The 10,398-nt window shown below is 36.7% G+C and overlaps 1 protein-coding gene across 3 annotated transcripts in view; it reads left to right on the top strand.

Annotated features, from left to right (window-relative positions):
- Positions 1-7,380: 7,380 nt before the first annotated feature.
- Positions 7,381-10,398, top strand: part of LOC122652749 (polyubiquitin) — a 50,627-nt gene continuing 47,609 nt past the window's right edge. For all 3 annotated transcript variants that reach the window (XM_043846581.1, XM_043846577.1, XM_043846580.1), the window contains exon 1: positions 7,381-7,385. The gene's annotated coding sequence lies outside the window, so the exon portion shown is untranslated. The remainder of the gene's footprint in view (positions 7,386-10,398) is intronic.

Genomic DNA, 10,398 nt, shown 5'->3' with positions numbered 1-10,398 from the left:
CAATGGGAGGTGGACGGGCAAAGGTATCAGAACCCAAACACTAGACAACCTCTAGAAAATCCAAAAAACCTAGCCAATAGGAGATTTATGTTTCATCAGATACATAAAACCAAATCTATAAAAGTTGACTGGGTAAGTGATTAAGCCACTAAACTTAGATAGAGGTGAAAAATATTTGTTTTATGATTTTTCAGATGTAATGTCTTGAAAATGGCATTAAACATTTTTGCACTCCACCTCACACTCCAGTATCTAATGAGATTGCAAAAAGGCATAATCAAACCTTGCTTGATATGGTTCGACAATGATGGCTAGAGCAAATTTGCTAACTACTTTTTGGGGAGAAGCTTTATATACAACTATGCATATACTTAACAAAGTTCCCACCAAAGTAGTGGATTTAACCCCTTATGAGATGTTTTATGGTAAGCAAGCTAGTATTGCTCATGTTCGAGTGTGGGGGTGTATTGGTCATGTTTTGATTCTTGATCCGGATAGATTGCTATCCAAAACTAGAAGGTGTGTTATGGTTGGGTATCCTCACCGTTCAAAAGGATACAAGTTGTATGATCCTGAGAACCAAGTGGTAATTGAGAGCAGGAATGTGACATTCTTAGAGGTTCATTTTGATAGTGAGAGTACAAATGATGTTGTCAAAAGAGTTTTGGAGGAGTTAGCTGAAATTGATGAAAGTCATCCAAACCCTATGCATGAGGGATCCTTAGATCCTATTATATCTTCAAACCAAAAGAAGCATAAGGAACCTTCTCAGGCAATAAAAAGAAGTGAAAGGGTATCAAAAACTTCAGACATGTCAGATTATTATGTTTATTTGAAAAAAATATATGAAAGAGTGTCTATTAATGAAGTTGTTGAGGACCCTGTTATATATTCTCAAGCTATGTCAGATGTTGATTCTCAACAGTGGGTTGTTGCAATGCAAGATAAAATCAAATCTATGCATAAGAATAATGTATGGAGATTGGTTAATAAACCTATAAATACTAAAGTTGTTGGTGTGATGATCCATTCCGCGCACGCGCACGCAACACAAAGGGTTGTTTGCTCCTCGATGGAGAGAGAAGGAATGTGTTTTCTCCGGGGGTCGAATTATCAGGGAATGAGGGTCATACAATCAAATGAAATGGAGTCGCCATCTAGGATTAGGTCCTAGGACCCATTGGTGTAGCCCTGTGAAGGGCTACGAGATTTCGTTTGGTCTGGTTAAAGATTTGGGTTAAGTGGTCATATTACGAGAATTGGAAGGTGTTAGGCACCCACCTTGCCCAGGTAAACCGGTCTTTCTACTATATGCTTGTTTTCGAATATTCTTGCTTTTATGAATGTCCTATACCCACATGTATGGCTAAATAATGATACACAAACTGCTTAAATAAATTAAACTACATTATACTAACTACTATGTACACTACACATGAATACTTGAAAGACTACATTGTGCCAAAATAAAAGATTAACGGTAAAGATGTATACCTGTATGCTTTAAACCAATGCAACTATAAAAATGCAATGCGAAAGGCGTCTCCCAGCTCAGGTGGAGACAAATGACTAACTTTGTCCTCTATCAGACAGAGTATCGGCTTACAAATGTTGAAATCTTAGGATCTCGGATAGAATAATGGCGTCGCGAGGTTTTGGGGGGTAGATCCCCCGATTCTCGGACAGAATGGCTACGCCATAGGGGATTCTTGAGAATTGGGTGAAAAGGGTTAAAGAATCCGGATTTGGATAACCAAGGCTTTGGACAAGGGGATAAGGCTCGAAGGCTTGAAATTGGGTTGGAGAAGGGCCTCAGAACAAGGAAACAAGGAAAAATCCAAAAACTAGAGCTTTGGGGGTCCCCCCCTCTCTCACCAACTTGGAATGTGGAAATGGGGGGGGGGAGAGGGGCTATTTAAAGGCAAAATGGAGATCCACGGCATCGTGGTGAATGCACTGGGCCACAAAAAAAGGGAAAAAAGATCTGGGCACCTGCACGGCCACCTAGCTAGGCCTCACAGGGTGCGCGGTACCGCATGGAAGGGCCACGCAGAGCGAGGGGTATCGCACAGCGGGGCTCGCAGGCCGCAACACCGTAAGGCGGGGTTGTCTAGAGGGGCTACGTGGAGCATGTGGCGTGCCTTACAGGGCCGTGTAGGGCGTGTGGGGCTGCCTTGCGGGGCAGCGCAAACTACGGTTCTGCCTAGCAGGGTTGCGCCCTGTCCGCAGGGCCGCACTCATTTTGGGGTTTTTCTCTCTTTTGACCCTTTATAAAATTTTCTATCAGGGGGCTTCGCCCCCTACACCCCCTACAGAGGGGCTGACTATCCCCCTACAACCCCCAGGGCCCGCTAACCGGCTAGCAAGATCGCTGTGGTCGGAGAAGGTGAGCAGTACCTCCTTCAACAATTGGTAAAAGAGTCTTGTAAATTGTTTTTGGGTATATGAAGGGGTGATATGGCTCATGTGCAGGGGATAGAGTCTTTTAGGAGACGTTGTCAGTCATTCGTGTCCAGTTATCGTCATCGTCGGGGGTAGTTGATGAGCACATTTATGTGTGAAATCTTAGGGCATAAAACATACACTTTACCACATTGGACAGAGTTACTTCGGTGCTTTCTTGTGCTTTTCAGATTTTAGGTAAATTATTGTGAAAATGGAGCAAAAGATGCTAAGAATAGCCGAAAGCGCCCAGGAGTCGAGAAAATCAAGTTTGGATTGAGCATTGAGAGAATCACACCAATTAGTCAAATTTAAACGTGATTACAGTGGGCTCCTTAGCATAATTTTGAGGTGTTAATGATATGGATGTGTAGCCCATCGAGTCAGCTTCGCAACGGTTCAAACGGCACTTGATTCCGAGTTGAAACGAAGAAGTTACGACTTTTTTCGTATCGACGCGCGAAAATGGTCTGTAGGGGTTTGTTTGTAATAATCAAAAATCGGCCTAGAACAAAGTAAAGCGGAAGTTCGGATTCGAGGGGCTTTAGTGCAATAATCAGGCATTTTTCTGTTAGCCGAGAGATTCCATTTGGAAGGCTCTCGACAGTCCAACTTCAACTTGAGATATCTTGGGCTCCCGAACTCCAAATTGGACGAAATTTGGGTCTATTTTGGGTGATTTTTCGCAATGAACACAATGCTGAGGCCTATTAAGCACCCAATGCGCCATGGTTTTTTGAAGGATAGATTTGACATTTCATTAATTATGAGTGGAATCCTAGTCATCGCTCTCTCTCTCTCCTCCAACTTTTCAAGGGCACTTCTGGAATTCTACTTGGGATATATTCATCTATAGAATGTTGAAAAGTCAAAGATACTTTGATTTTATTGCTTGGAGAAGATATCTACAAAGAAAAGGAAGCACAAGTTAAAATTAGAAATTTACTTTTCTAGAAATAAAAGGTTTATGCAAACAATATTCTCTTCTCTCCCTCTTTCCATTTTTTCTTTTTTTTCTTAGGATTCAAGGCATTGTAAAAGAGGAAGGAGAAGAGAATATTCTCTTTTCTTAGGGAATATTTCTCCTACACTTACCTCTTCTCTCTTCTCCTCTCTTCCCCCTATAAATACCCCCTACCTCTCTTGTAAAAATTGTTCATTCACTTAATGAAATTTCTTCTCTTTTTCTCTTCTAATTTGTGATTTTGGCTTTTCTAAGTTCTAGTTTACTTTTATGATTTTTAGTTAATGGTTGTAATAGGTTTAATTTATGCTTTACTTTCAATTTAAGTCTTCAATTGGATTGTAATTTCTTAATTCTAGTTTAGGTTTTAAGCTTCCTAGTCTAAGTTCTTAAGTTGATGACAAGACTTGAAGATTTAGAAGAGGAGGCCATGGTAAGTTCATGCAAGTATTCATTCAAGCTTCTTCAATTAATCCGGTTCAAGCACATCTAGGTTCGCATTCTCTAAACTCTCAATCTCATTCTCCCTCTCCGCTATCTCATTCTCTCTTTCTTCTTCTTCTTCTCCCTCTATTTCTTTTATTTTTCTTTTATGTGATTATTTTGTTTATGTGGATGTGGGTGTGTGGCTGCGTTTTTATTACTTCCAATTTGCATTAGTTTGATAGGTTTCTTTTATTCCTTTATTCCTTCCAATTTGCGTTAGTTGATAGGTTAGATGCTTGTGAGTTAGGATCTGTTAGTTTAATTGTCATTAGTTTAATTTAGTGTTTTAATTAATTTTGGTTCACTTTGCATTACTTTTAAGTTGGTTAAATAGAATGCCGTATATCTCCTCGTGTTTGACCCGTAGCTACGATTGACCCGTACGCTTGCAGTATTATTTTAACTCAAACAGTGGTGACAAAATTTAGCATCTACAATTGGTTGCAAGTGGATCTTTAAAAGAAAGAAGGATGTGTATGAAAATGTTGAAAAGTTCAAAGCAAGGCTTATTACTAAAGGCTATACCCAAGAATATGGTAGATTCTAATGAAACTTTTTCACCAGTTGTGAGGCTATAATATGTTCGTGCTATTTTGGCCTTAGTTGCATGTTTTGATTTTGAACTAGATCAGATGGATATTTAGACTACATTCTTATATAGGAATCTTGATAATGTATATATGGATCAACCTGAAGGTTTTATTTTTGAGGGAGATGAAGACAAAGTCTACAAGTTAGAAATATCTATATATGGGTTGAAACAAACTTCACGACAATGGAATCTGCAATTTCATGATTCAGTTGTTGGAATTGGTTTTACACAGAATACTTCTGAAGCTTGTATCTAAATGAAGAAAGAAGGTCAGAATGTTGCATTTCTTACTTTATATGTGGATGATATTCTACTTGTAGGAAATGATGTAAGTATGTTGATAGAAATAAAACAGTGGTTATTTAATACTTTTGAGATGAAAGACTTGGGTGAAGATTCCTATATTTTGGGTATCAAAATTGAGCAAAATCGTGAGCAACAGAAGTTAAGTTTGTCTCAAGAGAAATATATTGATACCTTATTAAGCAGATTTCACATGACCGATTGTTTGAGTGAAAAAATTCCTTATATATAATTATCTTAGACCACTCTCCGAGGATGATAGTCCTAAGACTAAGAAGGAAAAGTTAAATGAATCCTTACATATTCTTATGTCTCTATTGTTGAAAGCCTAGTGTATGCAATGATTTGTACTCATCGAAAAAGAGCTCTTGCAATTAGCATGATCAGTCATTTTTAAAGTAATCCTGGTAGAATGCATTGGTATAATAAGATATCTAAAGCGAACAAAAGACTTTAGGTTGACTTAACATTCTGATCAGCCCATTGGGTATTCTGATTCTGATTATCAAGGATGTGTTGATACTAGATAATCTACCTCTAGTTAAAATTCATTTTATGTGGTGGCGCAATTTTTTGGAAGAGTAAGAAACATGAATGTGTTGCTCAATCTACTATGGAAGCCGAATATGTTGCTTTACATTCAATTACTAAAGAAGCAATGTATCTTCGAAAGTTCTTGTCAGATGATAATGGATTGTGTGAAAAACCTATTCCGTTGTTATGTGATAATAATTCAGCAATTGTCATTACTAAAGACCCAAAGTGTAACTCTCGTGCCAAACATACAGAGGGTTGATATCACTATATTCATGATGTGATTAAGGAGAGAGAGGTAGATATTCAGAGAGTGTCATCTAAGTCTAACTTGGCTGATCCCTTTACAAACCTTTTGGTGTATTTGAGAAACATGTAATGAATATGGGATTGTGTTAGGGCAAGTGAAAGACTATTAGAATTGTGTGGCCCAACACAAATTTATTTTGTGTAATTTTTGCACATTATTGGAAATTATTATATTCTCATCATGTGGCATGTACATTTTGTGGCTTGTAAAATTGATTAATTTGGTACCATGGGTTTTGGTCTATTAAGCTAGTGGACCGTGTTTGTGGATGTTTCTCGTCACTCTTCAAAGCTGAGCTAGGCACTTGCTACAGGACGCCCTATTAGAGTCAATCCAAGACTCTTTCTTATTTTTTTTCGTAGTAGGTTTTCATTCGGCCACCTCCTCATCGGTTGGGCTTGTTCTCATCTAAGAGAAAAGGTAGCCCTTTGGGACACTCTTTTTCTTAGTTAAGAGTCTTAAGTAACTTAGCGCGTCAAAGACAAGATTCACGTAGCTTTCATACAACGTCCGTCATTGATTCAATTCCAGGAGGGGCTTCTTTTTTTTTGGTGTGCCGCTCCGCGAGTAAGGAGTGCAACACATCATCCACTAACCCAGTCCACTAACCTAGTAGACCAAAACCCATGGTACCAAATTAATCAATTTTATAAGCCACAAAATATACATGCCACATGATGAAAATATTTTAATATCCAATAATGTGCAAAAATTACACAAAATAAATTTGTGTTGGGTCACACAATTCTAACAATGCAAAGTTGAAGCAGGGGAAGAGAAAACAAAGGAGCGCAGTAGGGGTTGAAGTCACTAGAAATGGTTTACGAAAAAAAAAAAAAGAAGTCACTAGAAATGGGAAAGAATAGGGTAAAAATGTAAAAAAGAAAAATATAGCTAGTGAGTACAAATTGTTATGGATAGTTTTGTAACCTATCTTTATTGTGGATAATTCATTTAAACAAAAGATTGAACAAATAATTTGATAAATCAAAATCCATTTTTGTCTATTAATTTTTTCTTATTTTTATGGGCCATTAAGAAATAATGACCAAGACTTCATTTGGATTTGTTCTCGTGTTTCAAGTTTTATTTCTAAATGTGTTAGATCAACAATCCTTCATATAATTTATTTTGGGAATGGGTTACAACACTTTCTACACTTTCTCACAAAGTGATTTTTTATTTTGGAAATGGAAAAAAAAAAAAAAAAATCGTATGTGAAAGGACATAGAAAATGTTTTAGGCTCAAAGATACTTTCCCTAATTAGATTAAATGAATAGTTTTAGGGAAAAGGTACTCTAAGCCACTCATGTAGGATATCACCTCTGAAAATCTAATTTTAAGTCTGGTAATGTTTTCTTATTTTATGGGCCATTAAAAAATAATGATCAAGACTTCATTTGGATTCGTTCTCGTGTTTCAGGTTTTATTTCTAATTGTGTTAGATCATGGAATGAGTTATCTAAACCTACAACATTTTCTACACTTTCTCACAAAGTGATTTTTTATTTTTTTGGAAATGAAAAAAATAATAATAAAAAAATTCATATGTGAAAGGACATAGAAAATGCATTAGGCTCAAAGATACTTTACCTAATTAAATTAAATAAATAATTTAAGAGAAAAGGTAATCTGAGCCACTCATGTAGGATATCACCTCTAAAAATCTATTTTTAAGAGTAGTAATTTTTTTTCTTATTTTATGGGTCATTAAGGAATAATGACCAAGACTTCATTTGTATTCGTCCTGCGTGTTTCAGGTTTTATTTCTCACTACGTTAGATCAACAATCCTTGATATAATTTATTTTGAGAAAGGGTTATCTGAACCTACAACATTTTCTACATTTTCTCACATAATGATTTCTTTATTTAAAAAAATAAAAAAAAATTCATATGCGAAAGAGCATAGAAAATGCCTTATGCTCAAAGATATTTTACCTAATTTTTTATAAGAAAGTAAGGCCTGATTTGGTATGATTTCTATTTCAATTTCGTATTGATTGTATGACATAGTCAATAAATAGATTTTTGGTCAAGAAATTGAATTTGTTTTGGGTACATAAATCTGAAATATTTCAAAAATAAGATATCTATTTGGTAGTTCAATTCATAGGAATAGATTCTCTCGCTTTTCCATTGTGATGAAGTTCTCCACATTGTTGCCCTGCCACTGCTGTCTTGCCCCTACTGCAAACCTCACACAAGTGCATCGTCGCACCAGTGCACCTGCAACCTTCGTCATGGCACATTTCTTTTCTTTATGAATGAAAAGAAACATTTTTGTCAATCAAAGGATTTGCACTCTCCTATGTGATTTTATGATATGATTATGGGATAGGAAAAAAAAAAAGAGCAATGAGAGGGGCTCTGGATAGTTTTTCTGTGCTATTTTTTATCTATATTCTGTAATACTTATCTCACGCTTGTCTTTTTTGTGTACACTCATGTTTCAAATTCCCAAATCTCTCTTTCCTCTTCATTTCTTATCGCATCTACTCTCAGATGAAAATTTTTTACTCTCATGGCCGGATTAGTTGATCCCAATATCTGGTTTTGATGTGATTCTTGAGACTTTGAGTAACTAACATTCTTATATTTGAATAGTCCTTCCACCATGTGAACTATGGATCTCATTTACTTTGTACTTACCATTCTCTTCATAATTGTTGGACAAAGCTCTTAGAATTGATGGTAAAAAGATATCATTGGCATTGAATCAACCATGACCAATTACAATGAAACAATTTTTAAACAAGAATCTCAAAGATTTATTTACATAAGTCAATGAAGATTGGAGAAGGATGAATATTTTTATTGATTAGCACTTTTTAGGTTATTTATTTATTTGCTTAATAATGAATTTTTACGGCATACTAACTCAATAGGTGGAACCACAAGACTTTATATACTTTATACACATGGTGGAACTAGCAGCTCCTCTTGCCAATTGATCTAACAATACTTGAGGATGTTGATAATCCAGCTAATGGAGTAAGATTCATGTTCCCGGAGGCACTGAGAGATCTTGTATATTTAGCGAGTCATGTACTTATAAGGATTCCCAAAACAATCATGGTCATAATAAAAAAGACGTAATGCACTCTACCTCCTGATAGTCCCAGAAAAATATTTGAATCATCTGATGCCATGTCTCTGATCAACTTACAAAAACAATAAACTATCTTCTTCTTCGGCAAAGTCTTCTTCTAATAGGACTCCATCAATGGGCAAAAGATTATCTGGCTCTTGATAGTCTCTCTCTCAAAACACACAAAACGATGGTAATTTTACGCGTATAGAATAATAGAGTCAGAACCCCCTTTACCTTATTTTACTCCCCAGGTAACTACCCACCATCACAATAGTTACCTAGTCAGTAAGGTAACTAACCACCTTTTGCAGCACATTTACTAACGGCAATTTGGGCCACATCAGCCAACATTCTCCCACTTGGCCCATATTGCCACATGCCAAGATAATGCCTTGTGTTGCATTTGTTGTATGGTCATACATGAAACTTTTAGTTTTCCTTAACATTCAAAATGAAACTCCAACTCACAAATCATGGTGGTTCATGTCCAATAAGTAGCTAGGCCACTCCCTTCCATATATTACAATGAGCTGTTACTCTCATAGTGAACCCTAATGTGGTTAGTTTGAAAACTTTAGAAAATTGATCCAATGATCAATTCTAAATCAACCCCATGGTCAATCCAAGGGTAAACTTTATTGCCCTGAAACTTAATGGACATTTATCATTTCAAAACATAAATTGCATGCAAACTTTATAAATGACAAAAAAACTTAAGGTTCAAGAATCATCAAAATTAATGTTGCAACATATAAAATAAAACATCATGTACTAAAATTTACATCAGCCCCATATTTCCAACATGTTCCACAAATACAATAGGTGAAAACCCTTTAGTGAAAGGATCTACTAATATTTTATTAGTACCACTGTGTTCTCTCGAAACATGACGATCCCGAACATCCTCTTTTGCAATAAAATACTTGATCTCTATGTGCCTACATCGACTCACAGAGCATATGTTGTTAAAGAACTTTACTGCCGCAGTGTTATCATAGTATATCCGTATAGGTCTTTCAATAAACGGAATAACCTAGAGATCTGTGATGAAATAATGTAACCATGACACGTGAGAGACTGCCTCATAGCACGCCACCATCTCTGCTTCCATTGTTGAGGACGCAGTCTTTGGTTGCTTCACATTTTTCCAGGAAACTGCTCCTCCAGCAAACAAAAAACATATATCCTGAAGTGGATCTTCTTGTATCTCCACATCTAGTGTAGTCTGAGTTAGAACAGCCAATCAGCTCCAAGACATTGACACGTCGATATGTCAACATAAAATCCTTGGTGCCTTGAAGGTATCTTAGTACTTTCTTTGCTACTTTCCAATTTGATATACCCGGATTCTTTTGGAATCTTCCCAGAACTCCCACTGCGAAGGCGGTGTCTGGCCTTGTACACACGTGTGCGTACATTAGACTGTCAGCTGCAAACGCATATGGGACACTATGCATTCTTGTTCCTCTAAGACTATTCTCGGACATTGTTCCAAACTTAGTCTGTCACCCTTGACTATAGGTGCTACACTTGAAGAACAATTCTTCATCTTGAAGCGTTCTAGGATCTTTTCGATATAACCACTTTGGCACAATCCTAAAGTCTGCTGGATAGATCGGTCCCGATGAATTTCTGTGCCTAAAACATAGAATGCTTCACCCATATCCTTCATA

Source organism: Telopea speciosissima, chromosome 2 (genome assembly GCF_018873765.1).
Source record: "Telopea speciosissima isolate NSW1024214 ecotype Mountain lineage chromosome 2, Tspe_v1, whole genome shotgun sequence".
In the NCBI taxonomy this organism is placed as follows: domain Eukaryota; kingdom Viridiplantae; phylum Streptophyta; class Magnoliopsida; order Proteales; family Proteaceae; genus Telopea; species Telopea speciosissima.
This window is presented reverse-complemented; position numbering and strand designations above follow the sequence as displayed.